The 16328-nt window shown below is 47.2% G+C and overlaps 1 protein-coding gene across 16 annotated transcripts in view; it reads right to left on the minus strand.

Annotated features, from left to right (window-relative positions):
* Window positions 1-16328, minus strand: part of Nav1 (neuron navigator 1) — a 253771-nt gene that overhangs the window by 183414 nt on the left and 54029 nt on the right. Inside the window, exon 1 of one of the 16 annotated variants that reach the window (XM_017319809.1) lies at window positions 7269-7347. The exons of the other annotated variants lie outside the window; for them this stretch is intronic. The gene's annotated coding sequence lies outside the window, so the exon portion shown is untranslated. Of the gene's footprint in view, window positions 1-7268; window positions 7348-16328 lie in introns of those variants that run through there. 16 annotated transcript variants of the gene reach the window in all.

Genomic DNA, 16328 nt, shown 5'->3' on the forward strand with positions numbered 1-16328 from the left:
GTCCTTCTGTGACGTGGTGACGTGAAGACACAGAAGAGCCGGGACAAGAGGTGGCCTTTATCAGACAATGAATCTGCTAATGACTTGATCTCAAGATCTCAACTTCCAGAACCATGATCAACATATTTCTGATGCTTATATGTTCCATAGACATACATGCTTGTACCAAACACACAGAGATATGCACCGATCCCCCGAGATACACAACACTCATACCCAGACCAGACATACAGGGGCACACACTTGCATACAGGCACAGGTAAACCACACATACACATACATACACACTCACTCATGAATACACACAGTCACACACTCTCATACATACACATGAACTCACATACAAAACACACATGTTCACCCTCATATGTTCTTAAACGCATACATTATTTTTCAAATTTATTTTTTAATTTGTTTAAAAATTAGCCCGTTTTGACTTTTTCTTTTCTTTTTTTCTTTCTTCTTTCTTTTTCTTTTCTTTTTTTGAGACATGGTTTCTCTGTGTATCCCTGGCTGTTCTGGAACTCACTCTGTAGACCAGACTGGCTTCAAACTCAGAGACTGACCTGTATCTACCTCCTGAATGCTGGGATTAAAGACATGTGCCACCACCACTTTGCTAACCTTGCTTTTTTTGGTTTTGAAACAGGGTCTCTCATTATGATCAGGTACTTGCTAATTCAGCTGACTGGCCAGGAAGCCTCACGGATCCTCCTGTCCCTACCTCTCCAGCAATGGACCTATAAGCACATGCCACCATTGTCCCCAGCTTTTAAGTAAATAAATACACTGGGAACTAACTTGGGCCATTATGTGTGCATGACAAGCACTTTACCAACTACACTGCCCCTTGCTGTCCTTCCCTTTGGTCTGTTTCCAATTCAGTCCGGTGGCCTGTAGTAGCATCCGGCTTTCCTTGGAGAACGGAGTTATGGACCTGATACAATTCATGTGTGATACCTGGGGCAGGATGTACAGGCAAAGACAGGCATGCTCTGCCTGCAAGGAAGGAGCTTGTCCTGAGTCACTGTGTGAAGTGGCAGCAGAACCTGAGGCGATCACTCAGCCTCCCATCAATGTTAAACCTCAATCTTTCTCAGATCTGAAATTGTAAAGAGACTCTCAGGGTTGAGGATGAAGCCACCAGAGACATTTATTTACTAGTGTTAATCTGGTCTAGCCTCCAACCTCTGACAGCCTCTGAGAACAGACAAAGGACAATCTAAGAGGTGTCTGTGACATCCGCCACCAATCTGGCTGCCAAGTCCTTGGCAGAGAGGGGAATCACCCTAGGCAGCATAGAGAGGAGACAGGGCAGGCGGCTAGTGTACCCATTGAGTGGGTAGAGGATTGGCAGAAGGCAGAGGAAATGGCTACGACTTGGCAAAGGAGCAGCGTGGGCTCAGTACCCTGAGCCCGCCTGGCTGGCTCCTGGCTCACAACAGGGATTAAGGTTGTTCAGAGGCAACGGAATCCACTATTTCCCTCCCGTATCCCCTCTGAGCCCCAGGCCTCTGGCAGTTCTTAAAAAGTCCCTGATCCTTCAGACTGGCATGGCTTCTTTTCTGACCTAAGAGTGGCATGTGCTTACAGAGGAAGACCCAGCTCCTGAGATAATCTCAGGCGCTCAAAGTGACTCTGTGTAAATCATCAGGCGAGAGCCCCGCATCGCCTCCAGCCAGGCCCTGCTGCTCCCAACAGAGGCTTCTGAAAGCTGAAAAGCCCAGATTCGGCTTGCCCACCACCTACTTCTCAGTGTTCCCTGGCTGTTCCCTAACCATGAAGGAACCTACACCCAGGCTGCCAAAGACAGGGCACCACACAGAGGGACGGTTACTGCCTTCCTCTCCTTGATCTCAGAACCAGTTATTTCTTTTCCCTGGGCTAGAAGTTCTTCCAAGTATCTAACCTCTACCCCCTAGCTAAAAAGAAAAAGAAAAAAGAAAAAAAATCAAATACGTTGTCTAGTTCTTCATTCTGGGGCTCGCTTATCTCAGTCCTGGCCTCAGAAGCAGAAGTGAAGTCTAAACTTGAGGGAGGGGCCTCGGAACTTCCTGGCTACAGACTCCTGCAGTCAGCATATCTGCCTGTCTTGCTGAATTGCTCCATCCAATGGGTTCCGCTCAAAGCAGTATCCTTGGTTCCTTTTCAATTAGCCAAGAGGAATGATTTAATGCTAATGAAAATCGGTGGTTTAAAACTGTCCCACAAATCACAGGGGGCTGGAGGCCTGCTGTAAATGCCTCCTGGGGAGGCTGGGCTGGGCCTGGGAAGCATGAAGCCCGCCCACAGTTTCCTACAGCTAACTATACAGTGGGGCAGAAAAGCCACTCTCCTTCCCCTGATCCCCGACCTCCCCACCCCCTCTCCTCCCTGCTCCTCCCAGGCACTCTCCTGGAATCCAGAATGTTCCTGCTTCACAGCCTCGACTCCAAACATGCTAGCACTGTGTTCATCTCCTGTAATGAAGATCATAAGCTTTGGAGGTTGAAGCTACAGGACACAGATGTCTGGGTCCTAAGGACCAGGACTTAAGAAACCTGCTGGAGGTTTTCTTTCTTTCTTTCTTTCTTTCTTTCTTTCTTTCTTTCTTTCTTTCTTTCTTTCTTTCTTTCTTTCTTTCTTTCTTCCTTCCTTCCTTCCTTCCTTCCTTCCTTCCTTTCTTTCTTTCTTTCTTTCATTCCTTTCTTTCTTTTTTTTTCAATTTTTTATTAGATATTTTCTTCATTTACATTTCAAATGCTATCCTGAAAGTTCCCTATACCCTCCCCCTGCCCTGTTCCCTTACCCACCCACTCCCACTTCTTGGCCCTGGCATTCCCCTGTACTGGGGCATATAAAGTTTGCAAGACCAAGGGGCCTCTCTTCCCAATGATGGCCGACTAGGCCATCTTCTGCTACATATGCAGCTAGAGACACGAGCTCTAGGGGTACTGGTTAGTTCATACTGTTGTTCCACCTAGCCCAGAAACTTAGAATACCTGATACAATTTGCAAAATACAAGAAAATCAAGAAGAAGGAAGACCAGTGTGTGGATACTTCATTCCTCCTTAGACTAGGGAACAAAATACCCAGGGAAGGAGTTACAAAGTTTGGAGCTAAGATGAAAGGATGGACCATCTAGAGACTACCCCACCCAGGGACCCATCCCATAATCAGTTACCAAATGCAGACACTATTGCACATGCCAGCAAGATTTTGCTGAAAGGACCCTGATATAGCTGATATAGCTGTCTCGTGTGAGGCTATGCCAGTGCCTGGGAAATACAGAAGTGGATGCTCACAGCATCTATTGGATGGAACACAGGGCCCTCAATGGAGGAGCTAAAGAAAGCACCCAAGGAGCTGAAGGGGTCTGCAACCCTATAGGAGGTTTTGTTTCTTAAGTGACAGCTTAGGTACAGGGTGGAATGACACAGCAGCTGCTGGGTGGGGGAGGAGCCACTGTGCTTGGAGCCTTGAGGGTGGGGACCTCCATCAGTTGGAGTGAGCCCCAGGCAGGGAGCCAGGTGACAGTCTCCATCTTTCTCACGTTCGCTTTATGACTTTTCTCTCCCAACCCAAGGCTTCCAGCATTTCTTCATAGATGAGTTTTCCAGTTGGGCTGATGGACTGTCTCATTCAGCAAAGGCTGGGCCACGGGAAGGGAGGTTCTTTGACAGCAGGGCAGAGGAGAGCTCTCCAGGATTCTGGAATACCTTCCAAGCCTCCAAGCTACTTTCCCGTGTGTGCAGTGGGGGAAGGGGTTGGGGGAGGGGGAGTGGTGGGGAGTGGTGGTGGGGGGTGGGGAGCTGGATTTTTGCCAGCAGGCCACTGCTGGGCATCATCAGCACCCTGTAAGTGTAGGTCTAAGGTCTCAGAACAGCATAACAACATAGCGTGCTCTCCATGAGAGGGTTTGAGCAGGGCTACCTGAGGAGCAGAGCAGAAAGTCTTCAGGGCTGGAGTCTGCCTGCTTGGCTTTGAAACTGCAGGTCAGGCAAATCAGTACCTCTCACCTACCCTCACCCCGACTCAGTTACAGTATTAACTCTTCATGGGTACTTTTAGGGTGTATGGAGAATCTATCTATAAGGTGTGTGGCTTCTGGAAAGTTGCTTAGCCTCTTTTAAGCCTTAGCTGCTTCTAGAAAACAAGGGTGACAAATATCACTGAACCGTTAAGACGAAACAAACGAGGGCTGAAGAGATGGCTTAGTGGTTAAGAGCACTGACTGCTCTTCCAGAGGTCCTGAGTTCAATTCCCAGCCACCACATGGTGGCTCACAACCATCTGAAATGAGATCCAATAATCCTCTTCTGGCATGCAGGTGTACACAGAGCACCCAAATATATAAAATAAATAAATCTTAAAAAAAAAAAACCAATTGAAGCAAGCACTCAGCATAGAAACACATGGAAAGTACTTTAAAATTATTATTATTATCACCATCAATTATAGTGTTTTATTTATCATTATTTATTATTGTTAATATTATTATTATAGCTGGAGAGATAGCTCAGAGGTTAAGAACGCTTGCTGCTTTCCTAAGGATCCGAGTTCTATTCCCAAGCACCCAGGTAAGACCCTCACAATGTCTGCTCCAGGGGATCCAAAGCCCTCTGCCAGCCTCTGTAGACACCAGCACACACCTGACACGTATGCATACATATAAATAAAAATAAATCTTAAAAACAAAACATATATATTAGAAAAAATCCAAAACCACACATATACTATAAAACTCTGACTGTACTATTGCTATAAGTATATATCTCTTTACTATAGACTAAGCACCTGTACTTTTTACTTTTTAGTCTCCAAAAGTCATTCAAAATACACTTATTGGACCATGAATAGTATGTGAATGTATTGCCTGAACCCTAGCTAATCTGTCTACCATTGCTGCCCATAGACTATGCTTCCAGTTTTCCACTGTTGTGGTTTTTTGTTTTGTTTTGTTTGTTTTGGGGGTTTTTGTTGTTGTTGGTTTTTTTTTTTTTTTTTTTTTTTTTTGGTTTGGTTTGGTTTGTTGTTTTTGTTTTTCAGAAACAGGGTCTCTCTGTATAGCCCTGACTGTCCTGGAACTCACTCTGTAGACCAGGGTAGCCTCAGAGTTAGAGATTTGCCTGCCTCTGCCTCTGAGTACTGGGATTAAAGTGTGTACCACCACAGTCTGGAGGCTTCCCACCATGGTGCATAAGAGTGTGATAAACCCAAATACATTTCGTTTGTGATTCGAGCCATTTCCTTAGGCTTCATTCTTAGAGGGAGAACCATTGTGTCCAGGAGGAAAGTCCTGAAAAGCTGCTCAGCTACCAATTGCAGATTGGTGCTCCAAAAACTCAGCCAACTCCTTCTGCATCAGTGTCTGGAGCATCTGACTCATTCTTATCAGCAAGCATCCTCCATCACTGCTGCTGTGTTCTGCGGTGGGCCTGTCACCCGCTGGAGCCTGACCGATCATACCAGAGCATGAACAGGCCAAATAGGTAGGGGAGCCCAGCTGGAGAAGGTACCCTCACTAGTGAGCAGAGCCCATCTGTTCTCCCTCCCACTAAACTAAGAACCTGGGCTGGCTGAGTATGGAGGCACATGCCTTTACTTCTAGCATTTGAGAGGCAGAAGCAGATAGATCGCTGTGAGTTCAAGGCCAGCCTGATTTATAAAGTGAGTACCAAGACAGTACCACTCAGTGAGAGCCTGTCTCAAAGTCAATTAGCCAATCAATCAACCAATCAATCAATCATCAACCAACCAACCAACCAACCAATCAATCAATCAAACCTGAAATGCTCTGAATTGGGGCTGACAACTTTCTGTCCATAGAGAGTATTAAATAATGGGACTGTGTCTTCCTCATTGCCCTCTTGGTGTTTAAAGAGACAGGGTTGTTCCTCTACCTGGAATCTCAGTACTAGGGGTGTGGTTACCTGTGGCCTCGGAAAAGCCTTGCAGTCCATATAGCACAGGAAAACGCCAGTGAGGCAGGGTTACCTGTAACCTCGGAGCCTCTGTGAGTGCTGGGTACTAAGATGGACAGTTGTCCACATGATCTGTCTTGAGTAGAAAGCACAGCTAGCGCAGCTTGCTCTGTCCACAGGAGAGGAGGTCTTATTGTATGAGGCTACTTGCCTTCCAGAGAGTCCTGGCTGGTCACTATCCACAAGGGAGTGGGACAGGGCGGGTGGACATAAGCTTTTATGATATCCTCCCTCCTTTACCTATGACCCTCAATGCTGTAAGCCAGGCAAGACCTTGTTCACATACAGCCCTACATGTGGCCTGTGGAGAAACATTTTTTTGTTGTTGGTTTTTTTTTTTTAATTTTTTCAAGACAGGGTTTCTCTGTATAGCCCTGGCTATCCTGGAACTCACTATGTAGACCAGGCTGGCCTTGAACTCAGAAATCCGCCTGCTTCTGCCTCCCAAGTGCTGGGACTAAAGGCGTCCACCACCACTGACCAGCAAGGAGAAACTCTTCATTGCCTGTCTCACCAACCTAACTGAGAAGCCCTGCCTCGTCTGGGTTTCAGAACTATCTCACAGAGAGGAGCACACATGGCCCTGTTCCATCTGTCCATGTAAAAAGTGTCCATGGCACCCTGCCCTGCACTTCACATGAACAGCCCCAAGCTGAAGTCTATCTTCCCCAACTCACTACAAGCCACCTCAGAACATTTAGGTTTAAATAAACTATGACATCCTCAGGGAACCACAAGAGTGAGCATCTTGCTGCTGTCAAAACAGTACTAATGTCCTGTCCCGAAGTACAGGGTCCTCTTGCTACCACCTGATTCTTCCCTCCCTTCCTTTTTGGCAATGTTTGTTGCCATGGAGATTCTAACACAACGGGGCAGGTAGAGAGCCTGTTGCTTGGCAACCAGATGCTAAAGGTACAGGATTGGCTCCCAAGGTCTAAAGGAGCAGAAAAGATGAAGCGGAAAGGTGGGAAATCGAGAAACACCCTTGGGGGACACAAAGGCATAGGAGAGAGGCCCGAGGGCAGGACCAGATGAAGAGAACATAAATACAGAAGCAAGAAGAGAGAGCATGTGACCTTCCTAAGGCTGGGTCACCATTTGTGTATTTGCTAAAATGCCCTTGGAGAAACAACCACAAAACAAACAAGCATTAGTGTATTTTCATAGCTGTGTTGCTGTTGTAGCAGGATGACAGAAGAAAAAAAACCCACAAAAAGATTAAAACTCCTTAAATGTAAGGGCTGAGAAACCCTATGCAATGACATCATGCGCCAACAGAAAGAGCAAGGGCCATCCACGCAAACCTGGGGTGGAGTCTACGTTCTCCTTCTTCCCTGGTGTGTGACCCAATCGAGAGGGTTAGCCAGCTTGATCTTCACATTTCTCCTCTGCAAAACAGGGATAGCAGCTGTGGCAACACACACCTGTAATCTCAGCACCCCTGTGACTGAGACAGGAACAGTCATAAGTTCAAAGCCAGCTTGGGCTATCTAGAGTGACTATGTTGATAAATTAACAAAACCAAAGGGGAATAGCAATGTGTACCATAGGGCTGAGAGGATGTGGGAGTTCAAGTCATTGCAGGCCTTGTGCAATTACAACCAGCCTGTGTTGTTATCTCTTTATCATTACATATGGATGAAATGAACAGACTTCCATTCAAATTAATTAACCCTCTGTGTATGACCCAAGCAAGCTACGAACAAAAGCCAGTGGCTCATCTGTTGTGACAATCTCTCACAGCAGTGGGGAGAGGAGCAGGTTGACGTGACTCTGTCCCAGTGTCTGCTGGGTACCCTGGACAGACTATTGAAGACTCATGATCTATAAACACGTCCCCATTTGCCTCTCCTCCTGGCCAGCCTTCAGAGTAAACTTACAGCTCCAGATAGGGATTTTTAGGCTTCCTGAATTGTATGTGACCACAGAGAAAACCACGAGAGGCAGAACCCAGGCATGTGGTTGGCAAAGACAGAGCCTTCATTGTAGTTTCAAGCCAACTAATTTGGTCAAACCAGTGACTTCTGTCACCAGAGGCAAAAAAGGCCGTGACAATGGCAGCTATGTGACTTCTGAATACACCATGCCATGTTGGAACCACAGGAGGTCTGTCATGAGCAAAGGGCCACAAGCCTCAGGAAAAGCTGTTTAAGAAGAGTGGAACTGTCCTGAGTTATTTTGGGCAGGACAAACTGGCCAACTACTGGATTGGCTACTATTACTCAGGAAACTATAGCATCTTGGGACCCATAAAGTTCAGGGAATCCTTTCTGACAGGTTCTGAGTCTTTCTTGCAGTAATTTTCACCTGAGTTCTGCTGGTTCTGCCTCGGAAGAGAGACTTCGTGGGCTGAGAAGGTGTCTCACTAGCTCAAGGTTCATGCAAGGACTATGGTGGCAGGCAGGCGAGCAATGACTCATTCAGACAGATGCTGTTTAATTCAGCTGTCTTGCTGTCTCCACGGCTTCCTGAGTTCTCTCCCCCAGTACTTGAAACACCTCTGTGGTTTCAAAGCTAACTTTCCCAATAATGCCAACAAGACACCAGAGGGGCACTGCTGCCGTTTCGGTTTGGCTAGAGGCCAGCTTGCCAGGAGTAGGATGGCTAAGAGTGGAGACTGGTAGGACCAAGGAAGCCAAGATGAATACCAGCAAGAGCTGGAAGGCTACTGGCTCCAAGCTGGGCCCACTGCAGCATCCGGAGCCAACAGCGGTTCTCAGGGGCCTCACAAGGGCTGGATCTACGGCAAGGCAATTTCATGGTTAAAAAAAAGCCTTGCCAGTCTTAGGAACAGGGGGTTACTCTAGGCAGGCTGGTACCCTTCATGAGGAAACTTGAAGAAAAGCCCTTGCAATGACAGCAAAAAAAGAGACTCGGGACCATGGTAAGAGACAGCCTTGAGTGTGCTTCATAACCACCTGGCCTGGTATTCATCTTCCACACATAGATGGCGGGTTCCTCCACAGCCATTCACGCAGGTGGGTAAGGAGATGAAAGAGCAAGGGAAGCATTCAGGAGAGGCCTAGGGTGAGGGCCCCAGAGAGGAGGGGTGGGGGAGCCTGAGCTGGGTAGAGTTAGTTTTCCCAAGGACTCACAGAGTGTGGGATTGGGTGCTGAGGGTGCCTGTGTTCTAACTGCCTTCACAGTTAAGTTTTCTATTGTAGTTAAGTTTTTTATTGTATTTATAATGTGGTGTGTGTGTGTGTGTATGTATGTGTGTGCGCACATGCATGCGCGTGCTCATACATGAGCATCCATCCCATGGTACATATACAGAGACTGGAAGACAACTTTTAGGAGTCAGTTCTTTCTTTCCACTATGGGTTCTAGGGGTTGACTCAGTTGGTCAGGCTTGCGTGGTATGTTCTTTTTACTGGCTAAGCAGTCCTACCTGCCCATACTTCAGCTTTACCTGTCCTAAATACTGGCTCTTCATCTGTCCTTCACCTAATCCATTTTGGCTGTCATAAAAGTCTACAGCCTGGGTAGTTTTGTGACCAACATGTACAGATCTTTCTGGAAGACTGGAAGCTCAAGGTTCAGGCAATAGAAGGTTCGCTGTCTGCTAAGGGGTCACTTCCTGGTTCAGAGGACCCTTGCTGTGTCCTCACACACTGGGAAGTTGAGGGTCTCTTCCCCATGGCCTAGTCATTCTCCCAAAGGGCTCAGCTCTCAATCACCGTGCTGAGGTAAGGATTCAGTGCATGAAGGCCAGAGTTAGAGCATTCGCTTTCCACACTGGATTTTATTAAACAGTATATTCCCCTGGGCTGGGCCTCGGTGGGCACTGCTGCTGCTTAAATCAGTCTTCTCTGACCACAAGCTGAGAGCATGGGAAGGAAAGAAGCAAGCAGGCTTAATGGCCAGCCTCTGCGGAGTCGCTGGGAGAGATGAACGTCCCAGGAGTCAGATCTCAGATGCAGCATCTGCCTAGCGCTGGAGGGTGGCTGCCCAGGGTGAACTTGATCTTAAGCACTTCAGCTTAGGAGAGTTCATCCTAGATAAGGGACTGATTGACAGCTAAGCATCTAAGCCTCCTTAGTTTCCCACTTCTCTCCGTCCATTCTCTCTCCTTCCTCCACATTTTCTTTGTAATGTTTTTGTTGTTGTTTTGCTTTTTTGCCTTTTTATTTTGTTTTGTTTTTGGAGTTCTCAGGGTTCCCCTGTGTAGCGCTGGCTGGCTGGAACTCTGTAGACCAGGCTGGCCTGGAATTTCCAAAAATCCACCTTACCTCTACTTGCCATGTGCTGGGATAAGTGCGCATCACCACCATCCAGCTGTAAAGTTTTTATCTTAAAGCATTATTATTTTGGATTTGCATATACTAATTGTACATATTTTGGGTTCCATAAGGACAGTATGGAGTATATACTGTATTCCGGCCATGTATTCCAGCATATCCTCTTTTCTTCCCTGCCCCTCCTACTTCCTCCTAGTCTCTTTGCTTCTCCCAGACAGGTTTGCTTTCATTTTCAAGTCACATATGTATCTATACATGTATAGATCCTATAGGTCTATATATAGTCCTAGACTCTCAGATGTGATACTGGTCTTTTTGAGCTTGGTTTAATTTGCTCAATGTGACAATCTCCAATTGTATCCATTTTCCTGAAAAGTGACACAATTTTATTCTATGGCTGAATAAAATTCCATTGTGAATATAAACCGTCTTCTTCTTATCCACTCCTCTGTTGATGTGCACCTGGGTTGCTTTGTAATTTCTATTGTAAATAATACAACAGTAAACCATGGCACGTGGGGTCTCTGCACTTGGAGCGGTGTAGCTGGATCATGGAATACAGTTTTTACATTGTTGCTGCTGCTTTGTTTTAAAGAATCTCAATACCGATTTCTGTACTGGTTATAATGGCTTAACAGTGTGTACGTGCTCCCTGTTCCCTGAATTCTCACCAGCACTTGCTATTATTTATTTTCTTAGGAAAAGGAGCAGCACTCCCATCTGCCCTCTGCCCGGTTTCCCTTAATGTTCAAGCTTCACACAACCACACGTCATTGTCAAAACCTGGAGACTAACACCGGCATATTACTATTGACTAAACTGCAAGCTCTCTTTGGAGTTCACCAGTTTTGTTTTGTTTTCCTTCAATGGTCCCTTCTTTTCCTGTTGCATTTGGCTCACCTCCACCTTCTAAAACCCACAATGCCCTTTGAAGACTGGATCCTGAACCAGTGAGATGGCTCAGTGGGTAAAGGCATTTGTCAACCATTTGAGTTGCATTCCCAGGGCTCACACAGTGGATGGAGAGAAGCAATCCCTGCACAATGTCATTCTGACCCCCACAGACATGCCACGGTGCATGTGCGCCCACATGCAAAATAAAATGTTAATTCAAAAATAAAAAGACAGGCCGGGCAGTGATGGCGCACGCCATTAATCCCAGCACTCGGGAGGCAGAGTCAGGCAGATTTCTGAGTTCGAGGCCAGCCTGGTCTACAGAGTGAGTTCCAGGACAGCCAGGACTACACAGAGAAACTCTGTCTCAAAAAACTCCAATAAAAATAAAAATAAGGGGTTGGGGATTTAGCTCAGTGGTAGAGCAGTTGTCTAGCAAGCGCAAGGCCCTGGGTTCGGTCCTCAGCTCTGGAAAAACAAACAAACAAACAAACAAACAAACAAATAAAATAAAGACTGTAGTCCACCTTGCCATGTTTCAGAGAAAAGGCAGAAGACATTTGTTTTACTGTCCATTCTAGGTTTGGAACCCAAGGAAGGAGAAATTAAGTCTCAGAGAAGGTGAGCCCTGCAGGAGATTCACTGGCTGCCTCCACCTGGAGACTCTTTCTATGGAAACCTTCCTCTACCCCAGCCTGGGTGCCTTCCTGTCCAAGGGTCATTCCAAGTGCAAAGGCTTTGAGAGAGAACTGCCCCAGAACCCTAATAAATAAGGGGAACCCAGAAGAGCTGACTGCTTAGGACCCTTCCCCTAAGGGCTGCTCATCTGCTCTGAGCTGCTCCTTTGGATCGAAGCCCAGAACATGGCCTGTAACTTTAAGACTCAGCCCCTGTTTTGAGCACACAGCAAGCACCTCATAACAAACAGCTGGAAAGAGAAGTTGAGACACTGCATCTCAGCAGAATTGTTTCCAAATAAAGTGTTGTTTCTCTCCCTCCTCAGACTAGCCCTGGTGATGCACCCAGCGCTTAAGCACTGCGGATCTTTTCTTGCTTATGACACAGACACTCTCCCCTCCCCGCTCCACACCCTCGGGCCCCATCCCCAGCATGGCCTCTTTTATAGCAAGGATAAGAATGGTGCTAACAGGAATCTGAGTGTTCTCAGGAAGCCTTCCTGCAGCTCCCCCCATAAAAAGACCCCTGGTAAAGGCTTATCTTTCTAGAGAGGTAAGATTCATAGAAAGATACTTCCAGAACATCAACATCAGGGGATGGGGGTGGGGATCCTGTGTCTGAGATCCCAGACCTCTGTACTAGGGTCAGGACCTCATGAAACTCTCAACACATTAGTTTTGTGCTCTGTAGTTTACGAGGGTCACAGAAAACTGAATTGTATCCAGAGCAGGAGGGCTGGCCCGGTAGAGGTTAATGGACTGGGGTGGCATATCCGCCATGAATCGAGGGATGCTGGCTAATGGGCTTTGCAGATATAAAACCTTTGTCTTCCATTTTCACTAAGATAGGGTCTTGAAGTCCCTTTCCAACCATAAAAATTAGAACCAGAGAAGAAAATGACCAGGGTGGCAGCCGGGAGATCCTGAACATGTGCCCCATGAAGCGTGTGGCATTACCTTCTCAGAGAGCTCTCTGATATGATTTCTCTTTCCTAGGAGATCCATCCTTGCCAGCGGGGCCTAGGTGAGGAGACTGGGAAAGTCAGTGACCCCCAACACCCAGATACCTGGTTTGACTCCTCCTTATGTTAAGTGGGACCAATCCAGTCCAGGCCCCAGGAAAAGCTCCAGAAATGTTTGTGTTGTTTTCCGTTTCTTGAGACAGGCTCTCAGTATGTCCTCCAGGATGGCCTTTAACTTGGGGTCCCCTGGGATTACAAGCATGTACACCACGCAGGGCTGGAAGTGGTTTCTGAGTGAAGGGCAGAGCCCCCTAATCCTAATACCTCCCTGATATTAGCCACCTGTCCAAGGCAAGGGCAAGGATAGGATGACCCTTGTAGAACCCATTCAGCTCCAAGACTAACCATAGAAGGAAGAGCAGCCTCCTCTCTCCATCCCCCAGTCCCTGGACTGAAGACTCTGCTGCCTGGGTACCACTAGGATTTCCCATCCAAAAAAAAAAAAAAAAGATTTCCCATCTGAGAAGATCTCCCTGACCTTCTCTGAGGAGAAGAGAGGCCCTGAGCTCCGTCTCCATGCCACGTACACAACAATGCTCTTCACTCCTGATCTATCCTGGACATCTCTAGCAATGATGCCTTCTTGAGGAAGTTAGTCTGCTGCCAAGTACTGTGTCTGGATCAGACTAGACAATCAATATGCTGGTCTGCTTCTTGGTCCCTGAAGCTGGGCTCCTCTCCTCTGTCCCTTACAGAGGCAGGATGGTCAACCCCCCCCCCCCACTCTTGTTCTCTGCGGGCCCCGGAATGAAGGCTCCTGGGAAGGATTGGCCTCACTTCATCTCACTGAGCTGCTAGCTCACCAGTCTAAATGAAGAACATGAGCAACAGCTGTTAAGGAAGCTGACCTGGACTTCTGGGCTAAACAGGAAGTAGGGTGGAGGGCAGGGGCGGAGCTTCCTGAGGAGTAGGAAGGAGGAAATCTGGCCCACGTGCTCCCTGTGTTATCGTAGCTTGGCACTCAGCCCAGCAGAGCAGAGGCTGCAGCCTGCAGGAAGGTGTCTGTAGATCCAGTCTTCAAACATTAGCTGGAAGCCCTCCGGGGCATGTTAGGATGTTATCTGATCATCTGTGGTTTGCACTACGAGCGCTGCTCACTCAGAAAGTCTCAACTCCAATCAACACAGAGCCCCCAGAAAGATGGTAAGATTGGAAGTGGGAGATATGCGGTAAAGACAGGTATGTGTGAATCCCAGGAAACGCTGGGTGCTTTGAGAAGGTAGAGGCTGGGAAGCAAGAGGAGGCTGCAGAAAACCCAGAACACTCTAAACTGCTGTCCTAGGGTTTCTATTGCTGTGAAGAGACACCACGGCCACCACAACTGTTATAAGAGGAAACATTTATCTGGGGCTGGCTTACAGTCCAGAGGTTTAGTCCATTATCATCATGGTGGGAAGCATGGTGGCATACAGGCTGACATGCATGCAAAAATTACAGGAATTCTACATTTGGATCCTCAGGCATCAGGAGAGACAATGACACACTGGCCAGGCTAGAGCATCAGAGACCCCAGAGCCCATTCCCAGTGACACACTTTCTCTGACAAGGCCATACCCACTCCAGCAAGGCCACACCTCCCAATAGTGCCACTCCCTATGAGCCTATGGAGCCATTTTCATGCAAACTACCCCACTTGCCCATAGGCGTGCTTCATAGTTGTTGGCTCTGATTACAAGGTCACTTCTGCAGCCCTTGGGCTAAACCAGAGTTCCTTCTGTGTGTTGTTAAAACTCATCCTACCTGTTCAGTCTCTTCCCACAGGGCTGTAAGTTCAATGGGGGCATTCTAGAAGCCCATCACTACCTCCCACAACCCTGTTGTGTGGTCAATAAATACGGTTAAATAGATAACTACACAAAGTACTTTGGGAATGACCAAAAAGGGAAGCTTGGGGCTGACGAGATGGCTCTGCAGTTAAGGGCACTGACTGCTCTTCCAGAGGTCCTGAGTTCAATTCCCAGCAACCACACAGTGGCTCACAACCATCTGTAATGGGATCTGACCCTCTCTTCTGGTGTGTCTGAAAGCAGTATACTCACATATATAAAATAAATAAATCTTTTTTTAAAAAAAGGAGGGAGAGTCTGTAGGAAGTATATGTGTGTGTATGTGAGAGAGAGAGAGAGAGAGAGAAAAAAAAGAATGACAGTGTTAGTCCTTGAGTGATCTAGAAAACAAAACAAAACAGGAATTCTTTGGCAGTCTAACCCATGAGGGTACCTCTCAGGCCCAGGTGGTAACGATATGAGGTTGTTCATATTCCCTTGGTGTGTCCGAAGCCCTGGCTAACTTAGGGCTAGCATCAGCGTCAGTGTTGGATTACCCCCAAGGAGAGAAGAATATCTGCCGTCAGGAAGCATCCAGGTTGGAGGACACATGAAGGTGCTTCTGGGGCTTTCCAGCCTTACGGGAGAGATGAGGTCCACAAGGCAGACAGACGCTTGAGAGAAATGCAGTGACAAGAGACAAGAGTATATGTGACATTCACTGTGTACCAGCCACTGCCCCTAGCCTTTCATATGTATCAGCTAATTTCACTTCAGAAAACCCTGTGATGTGGAAAATGTTACTGTTTCCATTTTACAAGTAAGAGAAAGGAGACTGACTCTGGTCGAGGCACTCATCTTAATCCCACTAAGACACAGATTAGATTGGCCAATATTTAAGTCCAAGCTGCAGGCCTCAGAGCCTTCTTGGCTTCCCATGACATCTCTGACTAAAACGACATAGACAACTTCTGGGGAGCTAGTCACGAAGTGAGATAACCACAGTTAATGAGCGTACCAGAAGAGGGGCATGCTGGGAAGGACTGAAGCAAGAGGTAAAGAATATCCTGGTTACAGAAGACGCACATGTCATAGCAGAAACAGCACAAGAATACTGCTTTCAAGTTATCCCAAAGCAGTGGGAAGGGACTTCCTCTTTTTCTCTGGGCTGTAAGACAGTGGTCATGCTGGAGAGCCAGACTCTGATCCTGACCTTTCACTGTGCATAGCTGTTCCAGCCTGTCCTTCCCCAGTTCAAAGCCTGCCCCTAGATTAACTAAAAGCCAGGTGTCTTAGGGTTTTATTGCTGGGAAGAGACACCATGACCATGGCAACTCTTATAATGGAAAACATTTAATTAGGGCTGGCTTACAGTTTCAGAGGTTTAGTCCATTATCATCATGGCAGGAAGCACAGCACCATGCAGGCAGACATGATACTGGAGAAGGAACTGAGAGTTCTGCATCCTGATCAGGAGGTAGCAGGAAAAGATTGACTCACTGAGCTGGACTTGAACATCTGAAACCTCAAAGCCTGCCTCCTAGTGACACACTTCCCCCAACAAAGCCACACCCACTCCAACAAGGCCACACCTCCTCATAGTGCCTCTCCCTGAGCCAAGCATTCAAACACTTGAGTCTACGGGAGCCATTCCTGTTCATACCACCATGCCTGCTACGTCTGAAAAGAAAGAATCTGTAGGTAAAGGTGATGCCTTGGCATCTGGGGTGGGGAGGAGGCTTCGAGGAGTCACTTGAGGAAAAA

This window comes from Mus musculus, chromosome 1, assembly GCF_000001635.26.
Source record: "Mus musculus strain C57BL/6J chromosome 1, GRCm38.p6 C57BL/6J".
In the NCBI taxonomy this organism is placed as follows: domain Eukaryota; kingdom Metazoa; phylum Chordata; class Mammalia; order Rodentia; family Muridae; genus Mus; species Mus musculus.